This window comes from Linepithema humile, chromosome 1, assembly GCF_040581485.1.
Source record: "Linepithema humile isolate Giens D197 chromosome 1, Lhum_UNIL_v1.0, whole genome shotgun sequence".
In the NCBI taxonomy this organism is placed as follows: domain Eukaryota; kingdom Metazoa; phylum Arthropoda; class Insecta; order Hymenoptera; family Formicidae; genus Linepithema; species Linepithema humile.
In genome coordinates this window covers 39846944-39861042 of record NC_090128.1, presented here as the reverse complement: position 1 = coordinate 39861042, position 14099 = coordinate 39846944, and the positions used below count along the sequence as shown (strand labels likewise).

Here is a 14099-nt window from a genome sequence, read left to right as displayed (position 1 = left end):
CTCATTACTATTCCACGCCAGAAGCAACGAAAAACCGTCGCATTTACTTCTCAGAATGTCAAAAAATTTACTGCTAGTGAAACTCCGCGGCTAAAATGGACTCGAAATTGCTCTCCTCGTAACTGTTTCTTAATTTCGGTAATTAAATCTTTTTACATATTCAAGAACGTTTATTAGTCTAGAATTAATTGCAGAAAAACTTTTTTATTCTATTTGCAAACACTGTTTTTATTCGCTTCTAAATCAAACGCACGATGCTCCGGAATTTTTATTATAAATGAGAACGCGAGCCAGAAGGAAATTTATGTGGATCCGAAGTGGACTTGAAATTCTTTCTCCGACGAGGATTCCCTTGTACCTCTGGTGCGCACGGTTTTCGAATCGAACGACATGCGGACAGCTCCGATACGTAGCGGTGTCCTCACGGAAAGTAAATAAAACAGAGAACGAGCGTGCGGCGTGCATACAACGATCGCAAATACAAGTCCCTTTCGAGGGACCTCTTTACCGGGAGCCGTGCCGTGGGCCTCGGCCCCTGAAGTCGCCTACGTTGTGTGGGTGTGCACACAAGGGAGTATATTTTCCTAAAGTATCGTATTCACGTGGTGCACGCGGGTACAGGTGACTCCGGGCCTTAAAAATGTAGTAAAGAAGAGTACATAAGGTCAAGAGGGTGGTTACGAGTGGCGGCGGGTTCTTCGAGTGCCAAACGATTCAATGTGGAGCCCTTTTACGATCTTTCAGTTCCTTTTCTCTCTCTCTCTCTCTCTCTCTCTCTCTCTCTCTCTTTCTCTTTCTTCTTTTCTTTTCTTCTTTCCTTCAACGTCTCCCTTGTTCTCTCCATCTTTATTCCGACTTCGCTCGCTTGTACTCTCTCTTGCGATTCTATCTGCGCCACCCAGCTTTCTGGGTCAAGTGTGTGTGGAAGCGTTCGACCGAAAAGCACCACTGATCGCCGCGCAGAGCCGCGACGATCCGACATTTTAGATGCATCGGTCGAAAGTGGTTTTATGAGGAGCAAGAGGATTTTTGAACGTCTCGCGCCCATTTCGAAGCGAATATATGTGGAAATGTGGGAATCACGCGCGTTATTTCAGCGTTATGATAGTTTGTACGGAGTTATACACAAAGTGTTATATAATTACATATAAAATACTTGCCTTTTCCTTTTATTTTCCTAGTAGAAAATGACATTTCTAAATCCAATCAATATTAATTTTTACAATCTGTCATAATTAATTCCACAGCATATTAACTTTCATTTCTCTTTCAAAAAAATTTGTTGACATACAAATTCAATTGTATAATATTATAATAATTGATTTTATTGAAACGCGTATATCGAAATTTCAATCAGAAAATAACGAAAAATGTTTAAAACACACAATGTATTATAGGAATTATTTGTATATTTATATTGACAGTTGTCACAAAGATAAATAATTCTAAAAGCGTAAACATTTTCAACAAGTACAGGATTTTATCAATATTTGTTCTTTTTTATTCCACTCGTCCTTTTCTTTTTATTCTCGCTTTTGAAAATCTTTCTCTTTAATATCATTCCAAATACTTTTGTTTTAATCTCGCACCGACACGTTTCTTTTCAATTTCACTCCGCAACTCCTTTTGGCAACGTCCCGCCGGCGGCGAGAACACGCCTTTTCCAGGCGCGAGAGCATTTACACGCTGTAAACGGGACCGTTGCACGAGTTGTGCTTAACTGATTTCGCGGCTGAAGCGCTTCTGTTAAAGAGGCGCCTTTAGAGCCGGTGCCACCGGCAGCGGATAGCGGAAAAGATGGATAGGACGAGAGCTATTCTTCAGCTGCGCGCGAGACGAGGCGAGAAACCGACGTAAAAAGGGCATGTCGCTACGCGAGCTTGCACGAGAAGACGGATTGTTCACGGAGCCAACATGGTTTTACGGCTTTACATTAACCTGCTTTTCCACCTTATTGGCGCGTCGTCCGGTCTGAGCGCTTCGCTGTCAAGTGCTCGCGCGAATCATTAACAAGAGCCGTCTTGTCGTCTTCCTTTTCTCATTTTCCAAGCTCGAAAACTATTTTACGCGAGTGCATTCTCGTTGTAAAATCGTTCTGACCGTGTTGGCTGGCAACCGACTGCATACAGAAGTTTGTTGGCATGCGAAACAGACAGTTTTACATTTGCATTCTTCAGCTTCATTGATGATGTAGCATGCGCATTTTGTAGACATTTTTTTTTTTCGTCTTGTGAAATCTCAATTTTCATGTCGAAGCTATAGAAGCTATAAGAAATTGCAAGCGATTTGAAATCATATACAAATCAATTTAATATCCTGTTATCGACAGGAATCGTGGACGAAATAGAATTCTGCGATCGACGCGTGTGGTTTATTCAATTTTTTCGAGTTTCTTTCACCACAATCATTCGGTTTTTTAGACAATTTTTTTCAGAAGTCAATCCGGAGCCAAAACCGACCGGAGTCGATAAAACGGTTCAAAAGAGGATATCTTAATTCGTTCTACGCTCCTGTCCTCTTTGCATACCAATTTTACGGTACTATTTTTTTCCATAATTTTTGTGCTGGCGTATCGTGCATATTTGTGTATGCGTATAGCCAGAAATATTCGAAAAATATCTCGCTTTTTCTATTGGAAAACGGATATCGTAATTTTTTGAAACACAAATTTACGATTGAAATAGAAAACTTGTCGAAAATGATGATGTAAAAGGTTGTGCACTTGCGTTTGATTCCGGCATTAATTTTTGAAAAAAGAAAGAAAAATGAAAAGAACAAAATTGTGAATGAAATGTTTAAGCAATAAATTATTTCCTAAATTTTATACGCAATTTAAAGTAACACTAATTTCGCACAAATGCTTCTTGAGAAAAACACGATCTCTGAAGCGTACTAATATGCTCAATTACAGCTAACAAAGATATATAACAAGATCGCTTGACATAATAGATAAGATCACGGTTGTAATTTGAAAGTGCCTTAAAATCCGGCATCCGCGGAGGTCAGCGAAGAAACTTGATCTGCGCAAGAGAGAAAGAGAGAGAGAGAGAGAGAGAGAGAGAGAGAGAGAGAGAGAGAGGAGAGAGAGAGAGAATCGTGGAAGGATCGAGCGGAAGAGTGACGGAGAAAAGAGCGCGGCGGGATTACTTAAGTCGTAAATGTCAAATATGCAAACATTGCATTCGAAATTACAATCCCGCCCCTGCCCGCGGCTGCATGCGCGCCGTGCGTTTAATATTCCTGTCCCTCCCCCCCTCCTCCGTCCTTCCCCTGCCACCGACTACCCCGCGACGGTCGGCGCGGCGTCGTAATATGGTTGCTCGGAGGAATACGCGGATGGACGGCGGCTCCTCTGACTAATGACGCTCGTATGTAGGAATTTATTTGACAAATTTATTTGCCGTCCGGTGCGGCGCGTCCACGTCGCCTGCATTCCCGCGGTTCGTTCTGGGAATAGGATTTAACGCCATAGATATTTGCGGCCGCCCTCCTCCCCCCGATCGGCGGTGACGCTATGACAGACATCGATGCTGGAATCTGCTGATAATGGCTTTTGCGTGGGCTTGATCGTGGAATAAGAAGTAACTGATAGAAAACGCAATGCTCGCTCCGCGCTTAATGATTTTCGTATTACTACGCTCCAAATTGCACGCCAAATATTTGAGAAATGCGAATAAAATATGATTTAAAACTTAATTACATTCCTGAAAAAACTTAACAACCACGTCAAATTTCCGATTTTTTGCGAAACGTTTTTAACACGTTTGCTCATTTTCAAGAATATTGTTTATTTGTATAAACGCTACTTGTGAAATTTTATACTTTTTAATGCATCACTACATTTGTCTAATTTATTTGGTTTATTTCTGTTTTAGGTAAGTACCGAGTCTTGAGATTCTGCGTTCTCTCATCATTCGCACTTGGGCGCTTTCAAAGCAGAGCAATGCGTGAGTTATGAATCTAGAGGGACAGATAAGTCGAAAGTTTGAAGTAAGTTTATTCTTAAAGAACACATTTAAGAAATATTTTTCCGTTCGTTCGAGCTTTTACGAGAGAAGGTAATTTAGCCGCGGGCGGGCGTGGTAAATTCTGAATTTCTTCGTTTCGATTTCGCTTGGTTCGTCTGTTCGCTCGATGAACGCTATGTATGTACATGCGGCGCCGGAGGACGCCTGGCTTCATCGTTGCGAGCAAAAACGAGCGCGACGAGCGAAATGTACGGCGGAATGTTGGACATTCCGGCGCAAAAATGCAAATGAACAGATTGCGCCACGAAATTGAGATGGCTCCCCGAAGCCTCGTAACACGATGTCAGCGCTCGTGATAACGGCCTTTCTCTTTCGGGCAACCCGGTTTCGGGCGATCCTCGTTAGAACCGTGAAAATAAAACAGGAGATATGACTTTATCTGGTTTTTAATTGCGCTAGACGTCTCGGAGGATCAGTGATTCAGGCATTTTTATTGAGACCCAGTCTTGGATAAATGAGGATGTAATCAAGAGAATCGTATTAAAAAAAAAAAAAAAAAAAAAAAAACAATCGAGAGAATATTGATACGACCGCTTGATTAATAATAAAGTGTTTTCGCGTAGAAAATAAAAGAAGGAAAATTGTCGATAGATGTTTCTCTCTCCGCAAAATTTCGGGATATAGATATGTTAAACTGAAACGAACTTCTTAATGTTTGAAGATTCGATGTAAAAAAAACTAAAGTGCCAGAAATAAAAATTCGTAAACGGAACTCGCGTCTCAAGCAATATTTTATTTATTTCTTTATTTAGAAATTCGGTTTGCTTTAACACGATTCGTCTGACGGATATCTCACTCGACGGGCGTAACGGTGTGCGCGTGATGTCTGAAAAAAAATCGGGTGAAGGAAAAGCGGAAGGGAGAGAAGAGACAGCAATTCTTTTTGCGGCTCGCCGCTATTTTAGCCGCCATTGTCTCGCGGGAGAAGCGGGTGCCGGTCGCCCGCCTTCGTCGTCGACTGGTTATTATTTTTACTTTTGATACACACAGATTGGTCGCGCGGTACGACGCTGTCTAACGCCATCCATCTTCCCCCATCTTTGCTTTTTATTCGTTTAAACAGACGACTTAAAAAAAAAAAAATGGTAATTTTGCAGTGAATCGCGCGATCAAAAGTCGATTTGCTAGTAAGTAAGATTTAATAGTAATCTCGCTTCACTTGCGAATCGATAAATTAGTTAAAAATAAATTTTTGTAAGAAAAATTCGATTTTTTCAAAAACATTGCATCTGAATTTTGGCAACATTTTCATGGGAACTTTTTTTAAATATTTTAGAATCGTTACTTGTGCAAAAATCTGTGACGAAGATTTAAGGTATTTTTCGCTTAGATAATAATAGTGTAAATGCTCGGATATAGAAGGAGAACTCGAGCGTTTTAAAGTTTAACTCGGAACGGATTAACAAATTTGAATCTCATGAAATTGGAATTTGTTTAAAGAGATTTACGTCGTATTAAGTTTGAAAGATACCTACAAAGATGAGGTAATTATACTTATAATTAGCTTAGTGGCTTAACACTAGAAAATTGACTAACATCATTTAGATTGAACATAGATACCGCTCGAATCTCATGAAATTTTGTTTTATTCGAATTTACGTGGCGAATAATAATGAAATTTCCGGAGATAAGAGAATTATACTTATTCAATGACGTCGTTTTGTGTCAGAAATTTGATTCAGTTGTCACGTTTTGATTTAGTGCAGTCGCGTTCTGGAAAAAAAAAAAAATAATTGACGCGTACCAAAGGTCTCGCTGTTGTCGCGGCCCAATTGAATTTTAACACCCCGTAGAGAGTTATCGTCCCTTCGCAGGCGTGTAAATCAAACCGGGAACGATCGCCGGCTTTCCTCGAGTTACAAGTTTCGATTCCCCGGCCGTCGATCATACGTATATCCCTGACACGCCGAAACTTCTTCGTGTGTTTTACTGGATTCCTTGTACGGAATCCTGTCGATAACCTCCGACCTCTTCACGCCCGGAAGCCGTGTATCCCGAAAACACGTAAATTCTATTAAAACTTCGTTCCGTCGCCGTTTCTTATTCCAGCCGATGCGTGCGTCACCTTATCTCCCCTCTCCGGGCCGTCACAATGGAAATTTCTTTTTCTGATAGACAAGCCAAGCCTATAAATCGCGATTGGTTCTCGCGATACTGCTTGTCTTCTATTATAAATATTACGCTTATCTTCTATTACAGATTAGGAAATAGCGGAGGCGTTAAGCGTCTGAGATTTCCCCTTTGCCCTGTTAGTGACTTGGATTTTGTTTTGAAGTCTCAAATCATTGTGTTGCAATATATGTTTACAATTAGATAAATTTTATATTCTAAACGTTTCGTAATTTTATTCTATATTAATTTATTTCTTTTGCGAGCAGCTATCCGAGTTTGCCTCTTTTTTCCGTTGTTTTGCATTTCTTTCTCGAACTTTCTCGATGTTAAGTTCTCATAATAAAAAATATAACGTTTTGTAAAATAAAAATTATATAATAATAATTCTTGTAATATTATGTATATTTATGTGAATGCATTATCAATTTTTTATTATAATATTGCTAAAAATACCGATTAAAATTCAATTTTATGCATTTGTTTAATAAGCTGTGCTCTGAAAATAAAATACCACATTAATGAAACGTCATTAAAAATGAAGAGTTCTTGAGTAATTAAACGTGCAACGTAATATTCTTGAAAATATTCCGTTTGCAGATATTTCAACTAAAGCTCTCTTGCGCTTTTAATTATAGTACGTATGCAAACGTTATGATTTCATTAATGCATATTTATCCTGGGTGTTTAAATAAATGAACATGTTTCACACAAATGAAGTTATTATGTCTAAAGGGTATATCTTGTAGAAACGAATCTGTGCATTTTTTCTGTTTATAACATTCATATTTTATTTCAACGTTAAATATATTTTTCTCTCTCAAAAGTGTATCATTACATGATGTGGCCTCAAAAAAATATTAAAATCGGCAAAAGAATTACATAAAATTATCGTATCCTTTTTCATTTTGAATGCGGAATAAATTATTTTTATCGATACACAAAACGACGTTCATCCACCGCTTTATACGGCTATTACCTTGCACGATTCGTCCAGCATGATCGTGCAAGAACGGACCGCATGAATTCGACTTAAATATACTCTTTCTAGGGGAGTTAACGATTTCAATCCGCCGGCGATGCGCAATCAGCGGGAACATTTAAATCCGCGTTGCATCGTGCTGTTGCATGCATCGAGCCTTCGATGCATCCCCCATCGAGCTCCTCCGTCCCTTTCCCCGTGCCCATTCCCATCTCGATGTCCGTCCGTTCTCCGTTGCACTCACGGCGGTCAGGTATGCCAGGCTTGCAGACAAAAAAAAATAAACGGCGAAGAAATGTGGAAAGACAAAAAGAACGGGCGGACATTAAAAGAGGGAGAAGAAGGAAAGGGGGAGAGAAGGGTGAAGAGGATTGGTAGGGAAGAATGAGAGGTGGAGAGGGCGCGAGAGGCGCAACGGACGCAACTTGCAGTGTCAAGAAGGAAGAGAAAGAGAAAGAAAGGTGGCTGGATAAAGAGAAGGCTCGGGGGGGGACGAGAAGGAGAAAAAGAGATGAATCGGAACGAGAGAGTAGCCTGACCTGGACGACCTGGCCTGGTCTAAACAATCGAGCCGATCGGCCTTCGAAATACCGTCAGCTCCTGTGAACACGCTTTTGCGTGTCCGTGCACGCGTACGCCAGGTGAGGCGAGTTCTCATCATAAAACACGAACGGACGAGCCATAGACGCGGTACGATGGCCCGCGATGAAATATACGGCTGCGCTAAAATGGGCTTTCTGGCTGTTAACGAGATTAATTTGCGAACGCGCCTGGCTGCGAAAAACCCCGCGAAAAGACATCGGCCGGTAATTCGGTTGATAAACGAACAGGCGTGAAATTCGAAGCGCGGGATGCTTGATTAACAATATAATCTTTAACAACAATCTTTAATCGATACGGCGCTTCCACCTTTATTCGCGGTACAAGCGAGTTATTGGATTACGCGATATCGCTTCCTTTCAAACACCGCAAAGTGCTCGTTCTATTGAGTCGATTATTGCTATTATAAAGCGTCGGAAATCTGTAATATGTCGAGTTAAATCTTGAAATTCATTTTTTTATTGTATAACAATTTATTAAAATACTTCTGTTTGCCTTGAAGATAATGTGTTAAAAAATTTAATTACTGAATATATTGATTTATCAAAAAAAAAAAAAAAAAAAAATTAAATGATTAAAAATAAATAATTTATTGATTCAAATAGATTTCAAATAGATTTGTTCTCTCATTATTGGAAACTGAATATTATATCTGATATTCTAATTTCTTTTTGAACAAATAGTGAGAGAATTGTTCCATGTCGGAGTGCTCGCAACTAAGCTTTTGCGGTGTGACACTGAGTCTTGGATTTAATTTGCATTACGTGCCATTGAGGACGGTGTATCGCTTCCCAATTAAAGCTGCAGGATTATCGACAAGCTCTCGACATCGCATTAGCACACGTGCGAGTCTAAAGGTATTAGTCGCATAAAGCGTCTCGCTCCAGGTTAAATAAATTCCGTTCAATAATGTAATATTACTTCAACGTGTTTTAGTTAATAGGTTCACACGTCGCTGATTTATTCGCAAAGCACCTTGCACAAAAATTGAATGAATACTTTCGAGTATAACCAAAAAATAGTATACTTTTTGATTATAATTCGATAATTTTGACTGTTCTAATTGAAAACCGATAATTACTTCATTAATATGTAGTAATCAAGTTACTTGCATGAAAGAACAAGTTGCATCGGAATGACAATTGTCGAATTTGATTTTGAAGCAGTGATTATTCAGGTGACCCCTTTTACGAGCACGTTACGCTTCCCACTTTTAATCGTGAAATCCTTTTAGCTCTGGTTGCCACGTACATTTTACATTTTGCAGAACGGCTTTATCGCAAGCAAAAATTAAATCTTCTCTGTAATCATATTACTCCAAGCTCTCGCGCTTTCATTACGCCGACATATATCTAACGTCGTTGCATTTAACACTGCGATTTCATATTGCGAGCGAGCACGCTTTTGGCAGAGAAAAAAAGTTCACCTTAAAAAAAAAATTTGCCTTAAATCGCGTGGAGTTCAATATTACAATGCGTTGCGAGAAGATTATGTGTAAGATGATAATAAAATGTGTAAGATGATAATAAAATTTTAATATAATATTAGAATAATTATTAAATTGTTTTTAATTGCATTTAAAACGTGTGCATACACCAATACATTATAGATGCAAACGGGTTGTTGAGATATTTACTTTATTGTTAATTTACAGGACGCGCGTATTTTATTAAATTATATTTGTGTATATGTGGTACACCTTGTATATCCGTGTACGTGCAAACGTGCCGGAAAGCCACGTTTTCGCTCTCCGTACCGCATCCCTAGGATTTCGAGTGTCCGCAGGACGAAATCTGCGGTTTTCCAGCGCGAGTTCGGACGATCTCGTGCGGCGGGCGCCGCGTTCAACCTCAAATTAAACTCCCACCGTCGACGTTTACATCGGCGCCGCGCGTAAACTCGAATGCAGCTCTTGCTGAAACACGCGCGATAATGCATCGCAATGCATCACGCGACGGAAATCGCACGAGCGATGTTTTCTGACGCGATTACACGTGTCGGAGAAACCGAAGAACAGAGGAACATTGTACACAACAATTTACAACTGTGTAAACAGCGTGTCGAACTTTCGTAGATGATTTACGAAATTTCGTGTCTCGAACGGAAAATTATATTTGAATATACGAATTTTACGCAGCTTTATGTTAGAAGAGTATGAAAAGTTGAAAAATTATGTTCTTACAGAATTTTGTAATCCTGTATTTCTTTTTGTCGCACTTTTCGCCTTGCATTCGCCGTATTATGAAACGTAAAGAGTTTGACGTGTATTTGCACGTAAAGTTTTCAACGCCAAAATATGAATTTTTCATCGTGATGTGAGATTTTATTTCTTTTAGATTTTACTCCATGAAAGTTTCATATTTTGAACGTTACGAACTTTATATGCACTTACACGCACAAGGGCGCGTTGAAATTTTTGCTCCCTGTCGCAAATTGCTTATCTTTAAGAGCAGCGTTGGTGACGTTGAGTTTTCTGAGTCTAATTATATAAAATTTTTATTTCAAAAAGTAAAATCCATACATTAAAATGTATAAAAATAATTAGTGTAGCGAATATTTCTCATCCCGATTTTTTCTCTACCTCGACGCGTGTAAATTTTACAGTTCCGCTTAAATTTACGATTTTGGCCGTCGCTTGGCGAACTTTTTTTTTTATTTCCCATGTACGAAATTATCGTCCATCAAACTCATGACGAGTCGTCGACAAACAAAACACGGGTGCGTTAAATAAGGCGGGGAAAACGTCGACGAAGCGACGATTATCGCGGCTCGACGGGCGCGCCGATAGCTCTGTCGATTCGTGAAATCGTGTCCGGCGCATCGATGCACTCGCGAGTCAGTTGAGTAGTTTGCGGGTGGTTGGAACAGACCGATGGAAGGGCTTATGTCAGCGCTGATGGGTCGGCTGGCACAACTACTCGATTGGAAATCGCGAGCCGATCGAATTCCAGAGGCTTGTTTGCGCCGGTGTGTCGTTGACGCTCTTCGCGATGTGTGCAGCTTTTATTACAGCGACGTGATTCATGGCGTAGATTATGATGGACGGTTCTCGCGAAGAGTAGGAGGAAAGATGAATTAAAAAAGAACTTTTGCTTTGTTAAGCTAATTTGCCATTTAGCCGGCTACGTTTACACGGAATAACCCGAAGCTATAACACAGCGATTTCAACTATACCTTTGTCAAAGTGAAGTAAATTATGAGGAGACTTTGAGGGATTTTTTTAAACTTTAATAATGGAGATCTTTAACAATATTTTTTACTAAGCTTTAGTTAGCAATTACACGATACAAGTCAAACTTTTAACATTTCTAAATAATTGTTCGACACATTTGATACTTATGACACAAGAAATGAAGTATTTCGCGAAAATTGCAAAAGAATTTTATGATAAAAATCTGAATGTAAATAAATTTCTCAAACTGAGGGAGGGTCTGATTCCGGCGACGTCGGTGAACGTTTGCGGCGTGTCACAGCTTTAGCACGCTAATTTTCTTAATGCACCGTCAGACGTACAAACAAATGCATCCTCTCAAGCGTAGTATCAACTTCACTCCAACGACTCGTTGAATTCATTTAATTGAGAGCGTGCGTGCCGTGATCTACCCGTCGGCATCGGGCTACGACACGACTCCTTTGTTTCCACCGTAACGCGCGCATACAGAGAGCGGGAAATCAGGAAGTCCTTCGTTCTCCCCCGCGCGATAGAGAGAAGATAAGATCGTCGCCGGCCCCCGGTTCGTATATACGCATTTAGGTATGTACATACGTCCGTTCTACGCGCGAGGGCGAGAAAGTGAAGTGACTGTACGACGCGATTAACATAATGCATCAGATACGCACAACTGGTCCAATGATGCCGGCGGAGCGTTTAGGCCGCGGCGGCATTTACAAACGTCCACGTCGAGTTCGTAAACGTCAGGCGTCGCGAGAATGCGTCGCGTATCAAGTGTGACGTATGGACAGTGATAACACGTATAACGCAGACGTGTAGAAAAAGTGCGATTGCTTCAGAAAGATATTCTCCAATAATTAATAATGCAATTATAATTTTTCGCACATTATAATTTTTCTATTTTCTAATTCGCTTGTTTCTTTTAATGAGTCTCTCAGGAAACGGAATTTCCCGCTTTTATCGATGGAATTAATCGACAATTGAAAGTTAATCATGTAGACATTGCGTCAATACGCTCCGTTGCGTATCACACCCGCCGAACGTGCGCTTATCGCGAAATCTCGTATTCCCTCCTCGCGTTTCTCTCCGTCGAATTCGAGATACGCGCGAATTATCCCGGCTGCTCTCTTATCGGCGAGTCGCAGCGAAGATCCCCGAACGCAGCGGAGTCAAGGGTGGCTGACCCCCTTTAGCGAATCAGCTGTTCGTGCCGTCGTTACATCGGTGCCGGCGTGCACTGGCGCGAGGTGGGACGGGGAGCAGAAAGACGTGGGGGAAGGGGCACCACCTCGGGCGGCGAATCTCAAAGCATACCATAGAGAGCGACGGGAGGAACGAGCGAGAATAGGGCGGAAGAGAGAAGAAGCGGCCTCGCGAAAGAAAGGACGAGGATGCGTTCGGCGAGAGAGAGACAGAGACGGGCACGAGAGAAGAAGGGTACGGGAAGGGGAAGAGCAGACGCGTGGGAGAGTTCGGCTTCGTCGGGATGGTGCTCAACCTGGCACAGGTGAGCGGAAGTCGAGAGTCGGTCCGACTTATCTGCTCGCCCGAGTCGAGCTGAGGGAGCTCCATCAGTTCGTGAGAAATTCGATCTCCTCTCGTTGATGGTCAATGTTGGGTTTGGGACACGGCTTCTCGGTAGGTCCCTCGGGATTTTTTTTTTTTTTTTCTCGAGCAACACGGTACACGCATGCTTCTCTTCTCGGAGTTGAGTAGCGGCATGATTTCGAGAGAGACTCGATAATTGATAGAGAAGTTTGAGGATCGCCGGATGGAGCGATGCGTCGGATAAAGTTTGTTCGGCGGGATGATAGTCGTGACTCGGTGGATTCGTACGTTTGGATACGATCGTATATATGATTTATTAATGCGTGGAACGATAATATGATAATTACTGTATAATGCGGACCAGCTGGATCAGCTAACGTCGCTAGACTAGCTGTGTCGAACAGCTTTATTGGAAAAATGTAATTTTATTCCGCCTTCGATAGCTGCGGAATATAAATGAGCGCGTAAGAACATATAATAAATGAGTGTCGCTAAATGGAAATTTTTAATCGCACTTGTTAGTCACTAAATATAAATCGTTCATAAATTAGAAATTTTGCAGTAAATATCAGCAGTATATCTTTTTAAATATTTCATGTCAATTTTTTCTTCACAAAAATTTAAATTGAGATACAATCTTAGAATTATTTACAGTATTGCACTAAATTAATATGAAAAATTTGCATTTTAAGTCAGAAAAAAAGTTACTTTTATTCATATTAGAAAGAGAGCATGAAATGATGTACGAAGAGCGTCTCGGAAGCCCGTCTTTAGCAAAGTCTTGAAATTCCACAATTTTTTCTTATTTCAGAAATATTTTCCTCGGAGCTCTTCCATTCTCTCCCATGTTCTCCGTTCCTTTCTTTAATTTCCGCCGAAATTTCGCAGCGGTGCGCCTGGGACGAAACACGCACGGCGACTTTCGACCCCGAACAAAATTGCCGCGCGAGCTCGTTTCGCAGCAAAGGCTGCCGCGGGTCTCGAGATCCGTCCGCCGCCGAAATTGAATCAATTAGGAGACAGCGTCTTTTTTTTGTCGCGTAATTTACGACGGCAACAGCAACGACAATGACGACGACGGCGACGCCTCGAGGGTTATCGCGAATTATTGCGCGCTGCTAACGGATTGTGCGCCGTTATTATCTGTGATTACGACACCGGACTTGGATGCTTTCGACTACGGTCCAATTAGAAAACATTCCCCTGCATCAAATAATTATGCGTCTGTTGTAAAAATACAGGTTGAACTGTCGGACTCGATATCAGGGCGATATAAGTGGCTCTTACGTAAGCGTTTGGAAATTCGTTACACAATTCTCCACGAGGGTGTTAATTATTGCTGATAAAGAGCGATTCGTTTGTGCGAACTTACGTCTCATCTTAAATTCCTCTTTAACAAGTTGCTAATTTTTAGATAAAAAAATAATTGTTGCTTCTCTTAGTTTCCGCGCAAAATGTGTTATTAATTAAGCTACAAATATAGATATTAAAGGTGATAAGAAATAAATTTACGAAAAGTAATTATAAGTTATAAAATTTTAATTGAATACGTTAAATCGAGCGAATATGAAAATATTGTAAGAATTAAGGATTAAAAAATATGTGAACAATAAATTTGAGTGACGTGCAATTAATAGTTTGAAGTTTATTTTCCAAAGCT

The 14099-nt window shown here is 40.6% G+C and overlaps 2 protein-coding genes across 2 annotated transcripts in view; both read left to right on the top strand.

Moving 5' to 3' along the window:
• Oseg4 (intraflagellar transport protein Oseg4) overlaps positions 1-4538 on the top strand; it is a 70682-nt gene extending 66144 nt beyond the window's left edge. The window contains exon 3 of the mRNA XM_012376943.2: positions 3876-4538. The gene's annotated coding sequence lies outside the window, so the exon portion shown is untranslated. The remainder of the gene's footprint in view (positions 1-3875) is intronic.
• dlp (dally-like) overlaps positions 1-14099 on the top strand; it is a 117290-nt gene that overhangs the window by 48401 nt on the left and 54790 nt on the right. The gene's annotated exons all lie outside the window — the stretch shown is intronic.